General features: G+C 37.9%; 1 long non-coding RNA gene across 1 annotated transcript; it reads left to right on the forward strand.

The window, feature by feature from the left end:
* The first annotated feature begins 2,513 nt into the window (after positions 1-2,513).
* On the forward strand, positions 2,514-18,701 carry LOC309502119. The gene is made up of 3 exons (XR_014207169.1): positions 2,514-3,300; positions 15,568-16,346; positions 17,210-18,701. It is a non-coding gene; the product is annotated as an uncharacterized lncRNA (long non-coding RNA).
* The last annotated feature ends 84 nt before the right edge of the window (positions 18,702-18,785 follow it).

Raw genomic sequence — 18,785 nt, forward strand, 5'->3', positions numbered from 1 at the left:
GCCTTGTCCTTGTATTGTCAGTAGATTATACAATTCCAAATTCTTGGAACCTCTTCCCATGTCAGTCCTACTAACCCTAAGTGGTTCACAGCAGCTTTGACTACCAGTTGGATTTGATCATTTTTTTTACTTAACATCATTGATAACTCCTGCAATGAATGTAACCAAGTCTCTTTTTTCCATGTGAACCCTGTCATTCATTCTTTTTTGTTGCTCTGCATCCTAATTGTCCCTTGATTATTGATGTCTCTGTTCTGTCCATTTACCATTCTAGCAGCTTCTTCATAAGCGACCTTTCTTTCTACTTTTGTTTTTTGGATTTGGTTTTCCTGTTTCTTAATCTCACAACCACCGTAAGCCACATTATGAGCTCCTCCACAGTTCCAGCACTTTGGCTGAACTCCTGCTCCACACCCCATGGCGACTATTATGTTTTTGATCTCTCGTCCCGCTGACGTTGCCACCATCTCTTACCTCCAACATCAAGTAGCAGCTACTGACAGTTTTCATGATACTGCACGTCTTCCGGGATCACTAGCGCGTATCCAGTCGCCACAACCCGCTGGCTGTTTTGCCAACGAATCCTACTATCCGGACAGTGCAGGTGATTAGAACTCAGGTGAGGGAGTGCTGGTGGCTGATTGGCTGGTGTGAGAGCCTAGCAGATCTGTAACACAGGGAGCATTACCACTTTATTAAAGGGATAGTTCACTTTGAAATTAATTTTTGGTATGTTTTAGCTTACCTCAAGGGCATCCAAGATGTAGGTGTCTTTTTTTCCGCAGTAGTTTCAATTTTGATATTTTTAGGTCAAACCGTTCTTGTCTGTCAGTCATATAATGCAGGTCTATGGTCATTATCTCAAAACACAAGCACAGAGTCCAAATTAAAACAATTCCCCGTCGTCCAAATTAAACAATTCCCCATCGTAAGTACACATTGATGGCCTAAGACACGAAACGAGCGGTTTGTGTGAGAAAACGAACAGTATTTATATCGTTTTTACCACTTATACGCAGCCATGTCCGAGTGATCTGATCTGACGTGTGTGCAGACTGGTGCATAGATATATACACTAGATGTCGCCTTAAAGACATTCGTTCCAATGAACTGCCGTAGACAAGGCGACATCTAGTGTGTATATATCTATGCACCAGTCTGCACACACGTCAGATCAGATCACTCGGACATGGCTGCGTATAAGTGGTAAAAACGATATAAATACTGTTCGTTTTCTCACACAAACCGCTCGTTTCGTGTCTTAGGCCATCAATGTGTACTTACGATGGGGAATTGTTTAATTTGGACGACGGGGAATTGTTTTAATTTGGACGACGGGGAATTGTTTTAATTTGGACTCTGTGCTTGTGTTTTGAGATAATGACCATAGACCTGCATTATATGACTGACAGACAAGAACGGTTTGACCTAAAAATATCAAAATTGAAACTACTGCGGAAAAAAAGACACCTACATCTTGGATGCCCTTGAGGTAAGCTAAAACATACCAAAAATTAATTTCAAAGTGAACTATCCCTTTAACACTTGTAAGGACTGATTTTCCTGCTAAAACAAAACTCACCCTGCAATAAAGCCATAAAATGCATCCTGGACAGCAGATAGCAAAGCACAGGACATTGCCCTGCCCAAACTTATCTCCTTGTCTCTTTGTTTGACTTCAACTCATTCCCCCTCTCCCTCCTCCCTTCCTCCTCCCTTCCTCTTCTCGCGAGTCAAGTCACCAAAAGTTCACTAAGAATGTCTATATATCACATATGATGTATCTTGTGAATCTATTGTTTTTCCATTTCATGTTTGGTATCATTTTAAGTGTCTCAGTGTGATTGGTAAAATGGTCTTAATTTCATTACAGTCATTGGTTTACTGGTTACTGGCTGATAAAGGTTGTGAAATCTTAAGAACTGCGTGCAGTAGTTTCTGTTCATGATTTTATATCTTATGTTGTGTGAGACAATTTTTTAAAGGAAAATATCCTGTTGTGCCGGTCATTTCTGCAGGTAAGATATTTTGTTTAAATTTGTTTTCGCTTTGTAAATGTGTGTTTTTGATGCAACCTCTAGTCAGATTATATTGTCTTGATGCCTTTAAGTGTCCTTATGTGGATGATTGGAATTTTTTATTTGTTTACTTATTATTGTATCATAAAATAAATTGTTTTTTATTTTTATACTGGACCCACATCTTTTACCCTCATTGTAGAAGTGAATCTGCATTAGCTAATGCAGGTTTTGAGTTCAATCAAATATTTCTCTGGATGGGGGAATTCCATTGGGGTGTTGTAGTCAATTATTTATTTGAAGACTAGAATTTACTTGTGTATCCACATCCTAGTCACGGTCCCTTAATATTGAAAATGGCCCAATAGTTAAGCATGCAGTTTCTGGCAGTGATGAAGAAAAATCATACAAACAAGGAAGTTTGCTAATGAGTAACCTTATTTTGTGAATAAGTAACAAATTATTTGTTAGTGTTCAGCTCAGCCTATAAGTACGTTATGAAAACATTGAGTCATTGTAGAAGAAAGATGTTTCTGGGGCTTTGCAGAAGAGCAATAGATTCACTGTAGACTGTTGAAGTGTATGAAGGATGGCGAAGTGTAAAACAGACTGTATCGAAAGGCCTCTGTCTCTGGCCTTTGAAAAGCTTGGTCATGTTGTTGGTAGACATCCATGTGTGTTTATTTTATTAGCTTTATGTTTGGCTGCTGCACTTGGATCTGGATTCATCTTTCTTCACGAGAGAGAGGCAAATGATATTGAAGACCAGTTTACGCCTGTCAATGGACCTGCCAAGTTGGAGAGGGCATTTGTGGTCGAAAATTTCCCACAATCAGAAGAGTTTTCTCAGCTACGGCTTTCGTCTGAAGGCACTTATGCCTCTTTGATCATCACAGACTTTCAAGGAAAAAATATATTAACTGAAGTATCTTTTAAAGACATTATAGAGCTAGACAGAAAAGTGAAAAGCATGACGACAGGAAACACCTTTGAAAACCTCTGTGCCAAAACAAAGGGAATGTGTATATCAAACGCAATTTTAGACATTATAAATTACAATCCTAATGAAATAGTTTCTTCAAACATAAAATATCCGATGAATAATGACATGTTTTTGGGAACAACCCTCGGTGGTGTAGAGCTAAAGTCAGATAGCTCAGAGCTCACCAATGCCAAAGCGGTCAGACTTTTTTATTTCTTAGATGAGAAGAAGACAAAGGAAAACCGTTACTGGCTTGATGGCTTTCTAAAACTCCTCTCAAACTCTACAGAACAGAAAACGGTAAGTCAAAGAAATGATTGTGAGTTATGAGTTATATCTACATGTATACAGATACCTGATGACCATTGTGTATAGTGGTGGGCGGATCGATCCTGAAGTATTGATACTTTTGATACTGACGTTGTATCAAAAAGGATCAATCCTCACAATAAAATATTGGTCCAAATGTATGTTTGTTTGTTTTTTAGCAGTAATTGTATTAATTTGGCACGAAATTCAGTGCGTAAAATAAGTTTCTAAGTGGAAAAATAAGTGAATGTTAGCGAATAACTCTGCCGGAAGCTAGTTAGTTTAGTCGATAAAGTTTTAAAGTCAGATTAAATTATTCATGGTGTCAGAATTAAAAATAGAAATCAACTGTTTAATAAATAAAAGTGATTTTTCCAGAAGGGCCAGAAAAGACATATACGTTGAATTCCTTCGACCACGACACCAGATACCGTTTTTGGGCCAGTGGGTGGAGCTTACACAATCATTTTTTTAAAAGAATTTGCATTTAAAGTTCCAAGAATAGTTTTTTATTGTTTGTTTTCTAACATGATTTATGGATTATGGTGGATTATTCATGTATAGAGATGTAGATGGCTAAGCATAATGCCAGAAGAAAGGCTATAATGGCTGAATTCAAACAAAAGAATAAGGATAAAAGAATAATGAAGATTAAGTCTCATACCAGCATTTGTGTGAAAGGTTGGTCGATTTAAATTAATAGAACATGAATGGGGCCAATTCTCCTCGCTAGACAGTCATATACCCCTTTTCCACCAACAAGAACCGGGTGCTGGTTCAGAGCTAGAGCTATTGCCAGTTCGGAGTTGGTTCGACTGACGAACCGGTTTGCGTTTCCACCGGCCAGAGAGCCACAACAGAGCTATATCTTACGTCACTGCATACGTATCATGTTGCCCAGCAACGCTAGTCCGGCAGCGCCAAACACAAACACACCAGACTTGTTCGAGATGCATCGGCTTCTCGCAGAACGATCAGTACATGAAATCAAAGCACTGCGAAAGCGATCAAAAAGCACAAGGAGTCGTATAATCTCCAAACACTCCCGCAGCTCTGATCGGTCCACGCTGCTCCGATGCATCTCGAACAAGGCATCAACAATAATAGACGTTGCGTTACTATGGATGCTCATGGGTTTGCGAAAATAAATCGGCATCCAAACACGGCGAATCCAACACGTTCGTGCAGCTCGCCGTAACTTACATAGACAGATATTATAATCGAGCCGCTATTAGCTCGACTAGCTGCTATTTAAAAATGCCGGTCACAAGTTTCTCTTCAGTCTTGTTGGCCACGGTAACCCCGCCCCCAGCCTCTGACGCAAGCGGTTCTTTCTTGGCTCCGTTCTAGACCCTGCAATGATTTGGTGCTACTTAAGAACCAGTTTTACTGGTTCGGAGCTGGTGCTTTGGCGGTGGAAAAACAAAGAACCGATTTGAAACTAGGCTCTGGCTCCGAACCAGCACCAGCTCTGCCTTGGTGGAAAAGGGGTAAAAGACTGTAAATGGGTGTTTACAGGGCCAGGGCCTCCCCTGACATGGCCTCACAATAGGCTTCATAAAATGCATAATTTTAGAGAAATATCCCTTTAGATTTGAAATGAAGCATGACCACAATTGTGGCTACACTTTAGTTGTGTTTATAAGTTGCAATCCTAACCCTTTAAGTGTCACCCCCTTTTTTTGAATAGACATGAAAATGCACATTTCGAACTTAAATGGTTGTAATTAAAGAATGCTTTGGAGTATAGACGTAAAATTGGTATTGTTTTAAAGAAGACATTTGGTAGATTTCTGTAGAAGTGAAATAAATTAAGAAAGTGAAACAGAAAAAAAGTTATATAAGTTTGAGTTTATGAAAATGTACAATGTAAAAAATTTAATTATTCATATTTTTTTGTGATCAAATATTTATTGAAGCAAAAAGAACAACAAGATATTAAGCATTTCAAAATCACAAGCAGCAGTCAACAGAAAAGATGTATATCTATATACACACATGCACAAAAACAAAATATACATATACATTGCAATATACATAAAAAATTTATAATAATAAAATAAATAATAATATAAAAACACACAAAAAAACACATACAAACAAAAAACAACAACAAGGGGAATAACTTAATTTCAGGAACTTGAATTAATGAGTACACAGAATAAACCAACTTGAATTAAATCAGATAAAGAAAAGAGATCATCTCACCCAGGCTTTTAGTGACTCAGAAACAGTGTTCCAGTTACAGAGAGTCTTTTCATTCGCACCATTAACTCGAGCAGTAGACAATTCTAGAAGAGTCACGTCCAAAAATGTAAGAATCCAACATTTAACAGAAAGTGAATGAGGAGGCTTCCATCTCAATGCAATCATCTTTTTAGCAGCTGTGAGGCCAGCTAGTACTGTGCGCTTATGCTGATTATTAAGTTCCAACATTGTTAGGTTATTCAGTAACAGGACAGGCACCGTTACAGGTATCGTTGCTGTAACCAGATCAGATAATCTGGAATCTCCAAAACAGGTGGACACTCCCACATCATATGTAAGAAAGTGCCTGGAGCCTTCAGAACACATTGGGTACAGGTTGGATCAGTTAATCTCTTCATTAAATGGAGTTTACGAGGTGTTAAATATGTTCTATGTACAAAGTTGAAATGTATCTGTTGGTGGTCAGGATTACGAGAGGCCTCCTTTATATTTACCCAAACATCCTCCCAATTAAATTCTGGATCCAAAGTCACGTCTCCACAGCCTATCTAAAGGCAGTTTGGCATAAGAGGCCTCCAATATAAAGTTATATAATATGGACACCAAGCCCCTATTATTCCCTTGAGCAATAATCAACTTATACAATGGGTGTACAAGCAAAGGTTGCTGCCAAGGAACACCATACGCTTTGAGGGCCGATCTAAGCTGCAGATAAAAGAAAAATGAGGATGCTGGCAAATTTAATGAGTTTGCAATGTCTTGAAAAGAGCACAAATCAGAATCATTATAAATGTCTTTCAAATGAAGAATACCACTCCTACTCCAATGTGAAGGAGGAATGGGTCTGCCTCCAATTGTCAATCCTTTATTATTAAATATGGGAGATTGTGTATGCCACTTGCAGGAGACCTTGCATCTAGATTCAACTAACCTCCAGGTTTGAATAAGATGGGAAACTATGGGACCAAAGCGCAGCCGACATTGCTTTTTTGATACATTAGAGAAAAGGATGTCTTCCAGATTCCATGGATGCACAATATGTTCTTCTATCTTGCGCCAAGAGACAGGAGTATACGGGTTAAACCATACAAGCAAAGGCCGGAGTACAAAAGACCAAAAATAGAGCTTACAATCAGGCACTGCCAAACCCCCATCTACCCTCTTCCTCTGTAAAGTAGCCAGTTTTAAACGTGGTCTTTTTCTATTCCAGATGAATTGGGAGATATTACCATGGATTTTATTCCAGAAGTTGACAGCAGGGGAGAGGGGTATCATAGAACTAAAAAAATTAAATCGAGGCAAAATATTCATTTTTACAATAGAGATTCGGGCCTGCATAGAGTTGGGCAGATTGATCCATCTTTCCAAATCTCTCTTGATGTCCTTGCCTACTTCTGAAAAATTGTGTGTCACAGTGTGGTTCAAAGAGGGAAAAATGTGTATCCCAAGATACTTAAAATACTGAACAACAGCAATAATGGGTGGGTACTGCAATATTTTAGCAGACTCATTTAAAGGTAGAAGGGCAGATTTAGACCAGTTAACCTTGAAACCAGATAAATGGCCAAACTCTTCACAAACAGACATCAGGCTAGAAATAGACTGTACTGGATTTTCCATGAAAACCAGAACATAATCTGCATATAATGCTACATGATGCAAAGTATTGTGAATGGAAATAGGTTTTATCTCAGTGGATTGTCGAATCATCTGGGCAAGAGGTTCAAGGGAGAGAGCAAAAAGAGCTGGACTTAAAGGACACCCTTGTCGTGAAGACCTAGTGATAGCAATTGGTGAGGAAAGTAATTGTCCTGTGAGTACTAATGCTGTGGGATTCAAGTAAAGGACCTTAATCATATGTATAAAACCCTTACCAAAACCCAAATTTTCCATAACAGACCACAAGAATGACCACTCCATCCTATCAAAGGCCTTCATTGCATCAAGGGACAACACTGCTGAAGGAACCTTAGCACCCACTGCCACATCGATTATATGTAGAAGACGCCTGACATTATCCACACCTAATTTATTCCAGAATACAACATAAAACTCAGGCGGTATCCCATCTAAACCAGGTGATTTATTCCTTTGCATAGCAAGGGCAGCCTCATTCAATTATTTTAGAGAAATGTGGCTATCAAGTAAAGTGGAAGCATTTGTTGCTAGCCGTGGTAAATTTAACTTTTTAAGAAAATCATTGCATCTATTTTGTTCAGGCTGAGACTCGGATTTGTACAAATTGGAATAGAAGACACGAAACGTCTCGTTAATTTGTTTGGGTTCAGTTGTGATAATGCCCGCTGAGGATTTGATGGAGGAAATATCGGCAAAATGTTCATTTGACCTAATTTTCATAGCCAAAAGATGACTAGGTCTGGACCCATGGAAATAGTAACGCTGTCTAGTTCTATGGATTAAAAATTCTGAACGTTGCCTCAGAATATTGTTTATTTCTTTCTTAACAAGGTCCCGTTCCACTGCTATCCGTGAAGAGTAATTACTCTGTAAAGTGGAATCCAGTCTAACAAAGTCTGCTTCAAGAGTTTGCAATTTGGCAGATCTGGCTTTGCGAATATTGGAACAGAACAGTGTAGCATTGCTTCGTATAAAACCTTTTGCAGCCTCCCATAATATTCTGGGGTCATCAACATTAAACTTCAAAAAATCCTCTAATTGAGATTGAAATTGTGTCTTATAGTCATCATTCATCAATAAGGAAGCATTGAATCGCCACCTAGTGGCTCGCTTGGATAAACAGCCCAAAGTAGCGCAGCACCATATTCCTTTGTGGTCCGAGAGGGCTATTCGGTTGTTAAGTCGTGACGTAACCACTCTCCGATAATACTCTTTCCGGGTCCAAAGTCCAGGTCCTCTCTACCTACCTACCGCTTTCGCGAGTGTTTTGGTTATTATTGAGTGTTTTTACAATGCCGCAGTGCTGTGTCCCGTGTCCCGAGCTAACTCACTTCAACCTCGTAAATCTTCTTTTTCAATGATGCCTGGACTCTACCCTTAATTATGTCACCTGAGTGATGAGCTACACTAACCATTCTGTTGGTGTTAAAGGAATTTAAACCCTTTTTGACCGCCAAGGGTGCCTCACTAAGAAGGACGTGATCGTAAATAAATGTACAGGTTCCACCATTGTTATTTCTGGACGAGAGGAGCGCTTGGACCCGGAAAAGGCTAAACGTCACGCGTGACGTCAGACTTAACAATCGGATAGGCAATAACACAGCATAATCAATTTTCTGGAAAAGTTTAGGAGATGAAAACAGAAAATCTATCCTTGAAAAAGTTTTATGTCTGGAAGAGAAAAAAGTATAGTCTTTTGACGAGGGATTGAGAGACCGCCATACATCTACAAGCCCCAAACTTTTAGCCCACGAATGTAAAGCGGCAGTAGCCAATTCCTGGTCTCTGGAAGCAGTCGAATTTGACCGATCAATATTAACATCCCATACTGCATTCATATCTGCTCCTATAATGAATGAATAATCAGTCAGATCTAACATCCTTTGTGTTAATGTATCATAAAAGCAATTATCAAATGTATTTGGTGCATAGATAGATATAAGAGCAATCTTTATGTCATACAGTTCCACTTTCGCAATGGCAATTCTTCCTGCATCATCCGCCCATAAGTCCAACACCTTAATTTTGAGATTACGCCTGCAAACAATAGATACCCCTTTGGTTTTTGTACTAGCCATAGAGGAAGCAATAGTATGATAATATTTATTAGCGATACGACCAGAATCCTTATTCAGCAAATGAGTTTCTTGTAAAAGCGCAAGATTAATTTTCTTTTGCCGGAGCAAGGTTAAAACACTTTTCCGTTTATGTGGTGAATTCAGGCCATCGCAATTCCATACTAGAATAGATAATTCACTCATGATCATCATGTACAGTTCTCACAACAGCCACTGGCAATATATAAGGGCAATTCTTAGACTATGGGCACTTTCATGTCCTTTGATCATATTTTATAAAAAACATTTAATTTTGAAAAATTAACACTTTCATAGTTAAATTTACAATGAAAGTACTTTAGGAACTTTTTACCGGTAGTCTACGATGATTTTTTCACCTTTTTAAACATCATTATACATGCAAATATTGCTGTTTTGTGCTTGTCCCACACCCAGACTTCTGATCTTCAATAATGAAAAAGAAGTGTAAAAAAATGATTTATCTATTTGTTTTTAATGACTGAATAAAGTATCAGTAAAAGAATCAAAACATAATTGAGGTATTTAAGGTCAGACAACTATTAATGTGATTTTATATACAAAATGTAGTTGTCCCACAGCATTGCCGTAATTTCCACCACAATGCTGTAATGTCCCTTTAAAATGTTTATTGTATGTCATTTCCAAACATGGCGTAACATCAAATGAGTTTGTAAATAAACTGAATTTTTAACACAAATAGATGTATTTTGCATGCATGCAATGCAAACTACCAATTCAAAGCTAATCTGTAATACTAGCTTGGATTTTTTTACTAAATACTGTAGGATTGTCATTTCCACCACCGTCATTTTCACCACATTACCTTCTTGGGTGGAAATGACAAAGGTGAGGTGGAAATGACATTTATGCTTACAAGGTGCAATTCATAGATTGAGTGGCTGCATATGAATATTTTATTATTATTAGATAATAATTTTTATCTTTTTAATAAAGTTTTATTACAATTAGAATGTTACAATTTTACAATTACAATTTATGCGTAACTTACATTTTTCATGTGACTATTTGTGGTTAAAGTTGTTTACAGTAAGACTGTAACTGTTCATCTGGTTATGGAACCAAATAGACTAATGACTAATGATTTGTTAAATGGGTTTCAAATAAATGTTTTCTGTTTTTCTACATGGGACGTCCATTCATTGTCATTTCCACAACACCCAGTCATTTCCACCACCTCATAACTTTTTTAAAAATATGTAAAAAATTCTAATCACTCATTAAAAATTTCTGCATAGTTTATGGGATAATGTTCCACTTAATGTAATAACACAAGTAATTATTTTTCTGAAATGTATCTAACCAATGCAATATTATATTTCAGGTTGTGGTGGATGTAAGCTTTGTGTTTTGGCCTCATGACAATTAATTTACTTAATCCACAAATCTATGGTAATTGCAATATAGGTATAAATTGGTAAAACTATGTGTGAAAGTGGTCTTACACTGTTAAGAAATTATGTATATCATAATAATTTTAAATAATAATCAAATATTTACATGTGATGGAAATTACATTTGTTCAGTGCGGATTGGAAAATATGTCAAAAAACACCAATTTGTCTTATATTGTAAGTGCGTTCTCTTATGGATCATTAAACTAGACTAGTTATATTTAACTGTAAAGGCCCGTACACACCGGGACGAATTTCGCGCGCGATATTCGCCGACGTTTAACGCCTCGTGACTAAACAAAGGGCGCCAATGTGAGTGTGCACACCGACACGAAAAACGCCACGCGTAAAAGCGTAATTTTTTTTTAGACGCCTCGGGTTCGTTTTTTGGGTTTGACGCGCCGCGTCAAAAACTATCCGACCAATGAGATTGGCGCTTTTGCTCACGTGTCTGGAGCTTCTGAAGTTACAGTAAAACACAACTTGGGGGCGCTCAAACACAGAACGGTCTTGCCGAGCACACATACGTAACAGCGAAGAAGATATACGCCAAGGAGCGTCTACACTGCCCATAGACAGACACTGCCGGGAAGAAATGACGAGGAAGATGCAAGGCAAGATGAATGTAGAGCTGCTGGTCTCGTTGGTGTCGGAATAAAGAACTATATGACAAACACGACAGCGACTACAAAAATTTTGTTAAAAGAGAACTGTTATGGAGTGGTATTGCAGAGTATAGACTGTTATGGAGTGGTATTGTATTTCTGTTTTTCATTAAGCGCCATCTAATGTCAGGGAATGAATTTGCATGTTCACTCGGCTCATCGTCAGCGAAAAACGCTTGGGTGTGAACATAAAAAACGCGTTGAAAAACGCTGGCGAATAACGCGCGCCGATATTCGTCCCGGTGTGTACGGGCCTTAAGACTGTGACAATTTTGATTTGAACACTTTTTTTTACCTCAAGTTCACAAGGCCAAAAGTGCCCATAGTTGAAGAACCACCCATAAATATAAATTATATTTTGCCAGAAGCTACACTCACTGAAATTGCAATAAAGTTTTCCTCACCAGATATTGCAAAGCACAGACTTGACTTGACATCAACAACAAAAACAGTGAAAGAAAATAGGATAAAACAAAATCAAAAAGGTAAATAAAAAGCACATACAGATCGTATTGATCCGTGACCATTTATGGGTACGGGGTAGCAAAGATAATTCAACCCAGAATTGTGTAACCATTAAAGAACCGTTGAAAATACCAAAATTCTTGACCACATAATAGTGTAATAGTAACGTTACAAAAATAGGCTAAGTGAGATATATCACTATACTACTGACCTTGTAGGCCTACCGGAACTAACAACTGTGAACAAGTAAGCTAACACTTAAATTGTTGGCCTACATATTAGAAACATATGTACAATTGCAGAAAAAAAATAAAAAAATAAAAAAATAAAAAAATAAGGGGGGGGGGGGGGGGGGGATGGGTTTGATCGCAGAAATTGCGTGTGCAAAACAACTTAATCCGCGGGCTATACATAAATTAGAGCATCTAAGTATGAATATTCAAATAAATAGTGTAAACACAGAATTAAACTTGAGTTAAGGCCACTTATCGAACTGCTTCAGTAAAAAAAAAAAAAATATATATATATATATATATATATATTCAAACGATCTACACCATCGTTTCTGCAAATGTGTAACAGTGGCCCAAGAAGTAAATTAAACAACAATACAGATCCCGACCAGAATCCAGCTTGAACAATCACTACTCGCCCGATTCAGCATTCGTGCCTTCAGTTTCCACCGGGACATCGTCTGCATTCGAGGAAAGGGGAAGCACTGTCGGTAATGTGTGGATAAAATCCTCAGCATCTGTCGGAGACTGGAACGACTCTACTCGACCACCAACCTTAATCTTCAAAACAGCAGGGTAGAGAAGGAAGAACTCCACGCCTTTGGCTCTGGCGTTATCCTTTGCTTGAGAGAAGGCTAGACGGCGTTTAAGGGTGTAGCTGCTGTAATCAGGTAAAAATCTCACCCTCCGACTATCAATAGTGAGAGGGTTTTTCCTGGCGGCCCGCAGAATTTCTTGACAGGTGGTAAATCGAAGGACATTGATAATCATTGTGCGGTTGTTCGCTCGTTTCTTGTTGTCATTATACACCCGATGTGCGCGCATTATTTCACCCCGGAGGCTACCGAGGGAGGGATACCACTTGGGGAGCGATTGCGTCAGGTATTGCACTGCACTAGACCCTTCCAGACCCTCTGTCAAGCCTGTGATTCGAATGTTACACCGTCGACTCCTGTCCTCCATGTCCGCCAACTTAAGCTGCATCTGTTGTAACGTCGCTTCTTGAGTGGCTAGTAACTTTGAGTTGCCTTTGACATCCGATCGTATTTTCCCCATCTCCGCATTTATGGTTCCAATGCTGTCAGACAAAGTCACCAAGTGGGTCTGAATAGCACACAATTTCCCTTCCGTATCCTTTCCCATTTGTTGAAGTTGGTCAAAACGTGATTCAAGATAGTCGCGCTGTCTCTCCAACACTGATTCCGCAATGGCTTCCATATCAGTCCGATTCCCTTTGTTTTTCGAGGCATTAGACGCGGATTTTTTGTTCGATTCAGCCATTCTGCTCCAAGGGTAATTATTAAGAAAAGACGGAATAAAAATAAAATGTTTCAACGGAGATTTACCGACCAAATGCACAATTCTGGGTGAGGAGAATCAAACTATGCCGCCTTCTTATCCAGCTGATCACGTGACTCCAATTATTCATATTTTATATAAAATATATATTTTTAAAACCTGGGCGACTCTAAAACTGCAAAAAAATCAAAGCCAAAAATCTGAACAAGTTGTGTTTCAAATTTTAGGTTGATATCTCAAAAAATGAGCTTTCAGTGAGATTTTGTTTGGGTGCAGTACCAAACTTTTTCACTAGGTGACAACCAGACTCCATTACTGCCCATATAAGGGTGCCTCCATTTCCATATGTGGTTTGAGTGATCTGAACCATTATTTCCACAATTTTCATACAATTTATGAAGTAGACATTCTATTCTGAAGTAGTATGGGAAGTTTGGCAGATTTTTATATGAATTCAACCTCTAAGAAACACATAAAATAACATGTATGTGCGCTATAGCTCGCTGCCACATCACAAATGATGAATCTATATATTTTTTCTTTATATTTAAAACATTTTCAGACCTTTTTTTTCTAAAATAATTCAATGGATGTTATCTTTTGAACTCTTGGCATAAAAACAAACTGAGGTTTGTACCATTCTTTCCTGATTTTTTATGTTCATTGCTATTTCAAAATAAAGGTCTGAACACGCCTTAGGAATATGAAAATATTCTTGTTGCAAATTGATAAATTACGGCTCCTCTGTAATTTATTTTGAAAATCAGTCACCAAATATGAAAACTAGAGATTGTAAGCTTTCAAATGATATATAGTTTGTCAAGATTAGTTTAGGTTTAGTATAGGATATTACTGTTTTAAATATGAAATGGATTTGGGCCCACCGGTGGGCCGGTGACACTTAAGAGGCTAAATTCACATCATATTTTTATACATTTAATAAAAATATTCTTAATATTTGTTGTTTTTGTTTTTATGTTTGAGCTTATATATCTCAATATTAATAACAGTCTGATTAATTTTGAGTCTTGAACTATAATCTCTCTAGGGTTGGCTTTCTAAATATATGTTGGTTAAGTGTCTATTCAGAATTACCGGGGCTGACTGGTATTAAAGTAGCCTGGTTAAAACCAGACCATTCTCAGTAGTAACTGAGTTATGGTCTGGCAAAGCTTCTTTAATAACTCATTTCCAAAGGGGTGTCACCAACGGACGTCGCTCAAATGCCTCTGGGCGCAATTGGATAGACCTAAAACTCCTAAAACCAATCAGAGCGATCGTCATCGTGTAAAGCCATATGCTGTGACCCAATTCGCCTAAGTTACACTACGCCATAAAAGTATGTACTCTTTTTGTGAAGAAAATGTATTTACTTTTGAATGTGTAGCAAAAAAGTAGGCAAGCTTTGGGACATACTACTTCGTCATCTTTATCGGACGGATCTGTCACGTGCATCCTGTCACTTAAGGGAGTATGGATATATAAACAGACATTTCAATATATTGGTATTAAATGTTGGTATTAACATGCCTAAGACTTTTGCACAGTACTGTATATTTCAAGTTTTGACTGCAAATGTCACGTAGGCTACATCAGTGGTTCTCAACTCCAGTCCTCGGGACCCGCTGCTCTGCACATTTTGTATGTCTCCCTTATTTAACACACCTGAATCAGATCATCAGCTCGTTAAGAGAGACTCCATGAACTGAACTGAGTGTGTCAGATAAGAGAGACATACAAAATGTGCAGAGCAACGGGTCCCGAGGACTGGAGTTGAGAACCACTGGGCTACATAACACTGGAATTGTCCAATTTTAAAGAATTTATCCTCAACTAGTTTTGTTTTGTAGGTGTATGTATTTTATAATGCTAACTTCATATAATACTAATAGTAATTTAAAGATGTGGTCGCATTGGATCTGGACGGGAAGGATAACTCTGGGAGTTGGAAGGGGTGTGTCGAGATTCTGCCTTCTCACACCGCAACACAGATTCGTGGCTCTGAGTGTCGCGATTTCGGTTTCATATCGCATATCGTTACAGCCCTACTACAAATGTTTTCATGCATCAACTGAAGACAGCATAGACTGAAATGGGTTCAGAAGAACATTTCATATAGCCCTAGAAAGAGGGTAGGAGTGGGCCTGGGAGTTTGTCAAAATGTCAAATGGTTCGAACACATCTCCTTCATTTTAACCACAAGTACTATAACTTATTGGGATCCTGTTTTTTGTTCTAGGTTAATGATGACATGATGAGGTCCCCACTGTACAAAGGTGCATTGGTTACTCTTGGACAAACCATTCTACTTCTGATGGCCTTTACTGGAACTGTGGGATTGACGCAAGATGGTTGCAAACACTTCTCCAAGCGTTAATTCTCATTATACCACAAGATTGCCACTTGCCAAATAATGAATGCAAGTCGTGCAATCAGTTCTTTGACAAAACCAAACTAATGAAAAATGGTAACTTCTTTTTTACATTGCCGCTTATCGGCCAACTGAAACATGTCCTAGAGACTTTGTATCTTGGAGAGTCATTGAACTACAAAAAGACCAGGCCAAGGTACTCAAGGTACACAATTTCAGATGTTATGGATGGGAAATTGTATAAACAAATGTGCAAAAACTCAAATTTAAACTAAGATTACTCTTTTAGCTTTACTTTTAACTCTGATGGTGTACCTATCTTCAAATCCTCCTCTTTTTCTGTCTGGCCCTTGTTGTGTTACATAAATGATCTCCCACCTAATATAAGGAAAAATAACATGTTTTTAACAGGACTATGGTTTGGTGTGAAAACAACAACCGTATCCAAATTTTTTAGACCATTTATCAGTGAAATGAAAACTCTTGGTTCAGCAGCTTTTGAGTGGTGTTTAAAGGGAAAGATTATAAAATCTTATTTATATGCTATAATTTGTTCATGTGATAGTGTAGCTATGTGATAGGAGCTATGATACAAAATATCAAGCAATTCAATGGGAAATTTGGCTGCAACTGGTGTCTACATCCAAGTCAAGTCAAGTCAAGTTTATTTGTATAGCTAGAGGCCGGATTGTAGTTTGAACTGTGGGATTATATGAATGCCTGGCTGAAGAGATGCGACTTTAATCTAGTTTTAAACTGGGAGAGCGAGTCTGAGCAACGAACAGTATCAGGAAGACTATTCCAGAGTTTTGGAGCCAAATGTGAAAATGCTCTCCCTCCTTTGGTGGTTCTGAATATCCTAGGTATGACCAAAAGCCTTGAATTTAGTGATCTTATGTTCAAACTTTTTTATTAAACCAAATAATATTACAACACAATGGATTTTTTTTTTACATTAAAACTAAACCAAAGAAAATACCCACCAAAAAAAAAAAAAAAAAAAAACGAGAATAGAAAAAATTGTAATGATACAAGTAGATAATATACAATACATACATACATGCGTATATACACATACATAACACATACATGCGTACATACACATCTAATCACGTATTAACCAGGAGGTAGAGTTTTAAGAGAATTAAAGTAAGCAATAAAGGGATATCATTTACTGAAGAAATTGCTTTTCCGAGAACTTCTTACTTTTTCCAGTTTCAGAAAAAACATGGTATCCACTAACCATTGGGAGGTTGTTGGAGGCTTATTAGATTTCCAGTGGAGCAAAATACGGCGTCTAGCTAACAAGGAGGTAAAAGATATAACATCCAGTTGTTTGGAATTAAACTGAGACCAGATTTTTGGTACACCAAAGATTGCTATGGTGGGGCAAACATCAATTCTAATTTTTAACACTTTAGACATAATTGTAAAGTGAATTTTGTGATCTTAAAGAGCGCGATGGATTATAGGGCGATAGAAGATCCGTTAAATAGAATTATACATCCAGAGGAAAGAGTTGAGAAAGGTAAATGATATGTTCAAGTATATCCTTATATGGAGGATGTGACTGAACGCTCTCACAAAGATATGGTTGAATGTGGAAGAAATGTAGTGGTTGGTGAAACCTTTGGTGTGAAAGGACCCACACCTTTGATGTCGCTGCCTTTTTTTTGACATTGTCTCTGGATTTATTGTTGACTCCATGCATAGCATTTATTTAGGCATGATGAGACAGCTGTCTACCCTGTGGTTCGACAGTTCTCACCATAGAGAGCCCTGGTATATAGGAACAAGAATCAATGAGATAGATAAGAAGATGGAACATTTTCAACCACCATCTAACATCACAAGAATGCCTAGATCTATCATAACCAAAGCCTACTGGAAAGCCTCGGAATGGCGAGCTTTTCTCTTGTTTTATGCTCCCATTGTTTTGAAATCTGTTCTTCCATGTAGATTTTCTGAGCACTTTCTCCTTTTGTGCCAAGCATAACACAACTGAATGAGTTTGGGCAGAATTTTGAGACCTTGTATGGTGAATCAATCACTTATGACATACAATGTTCACATTCTTCTTCATCTTAATGACAGTGTCATAAACTGGGGACCCTTATGGTGTTATAGTGCACACAGTTTTGAAGGGTGCAATGGATTTCTGCTGAAATTATACAAAGGCACACAATCTGTACCCTTAAAGATAGTAACAACTTTTCTCTTACTAAAACAAGTAGAGTGCATTGGCAAGATTGTGATGATAAATGTTCACCCTGGAGTGAAGCAGCTGTTTGACACAGTGCTCGATGGCTATAGACTATAGTACAACTAAACATGCAAGAAGAGTGAACGTCACTGTGCTTTTTGGACATGGTTGCTTTAGAGCTCTTGATCTATACGAAAGGGATGCTATTGAGCAACATTTTGGATACCCTGTCAGAGATCAAGCTATGTTTTACCACAAAGCTGTAGTTAACTCTTAAATATTTCTGAGCATTAATTACAGAAGAAAACTTGAAAGGGATAACACTCTGGTCAGGATATCTGATGGCAGTGTTTGCCAGACAGTCTCTTTTGCCAATGTTGTGAGTCACACTGGCTGTGAACATGCATTATGTCTAGTGAGAAAGTGTGTGTCAAAACCAAGATTGTTTCTTCAAGTCTACTATGGTGAATCTAGGTGCCAGATTAAGCATGTAATGCCAATACCATCTGAATTTGGTGATTTAATTGCTCTGGACATATGCCAACTTTCAGAAAAATACACAGTGTATAGAAAAGAAAGTGGTTGTGTTGTTTTTTTGCTTAATGCCAAACACTTTTGAGCGAGATTAACGTCTGAGCATGCCTGGTAACAAGTGTCAGCAAACAAAAGCCTATATGTAACTTCACATTCATTTTCATCTAACTCAATATTAGTGCCATTGAATGACTGCTTTTGATGTGGATGTTGCAATCCTGTAATTGTGAATAGTTATTCAATACATTTTGTATACATTTTTGAATCTGCATCTGGTCAGTTTTTTACTTTGGTCAATAGCTCATTCTGTCAATAGCTCATTCATGAGTTAACATGTGATCACATGAGG

The sequence above is a fragment of the Leuciscus leuciscus genome (assembly GCF_965113295.1).
Source record: "Leuciscus leuciscus genome assembly, chromosome: 6".
Lineage (NCBI taxonomy): Eukaryota > Metazoa > Chordata > Actinopteri > Cypriniformes > Leuciscidae > Leuciscus > Leuciscus leuciscus.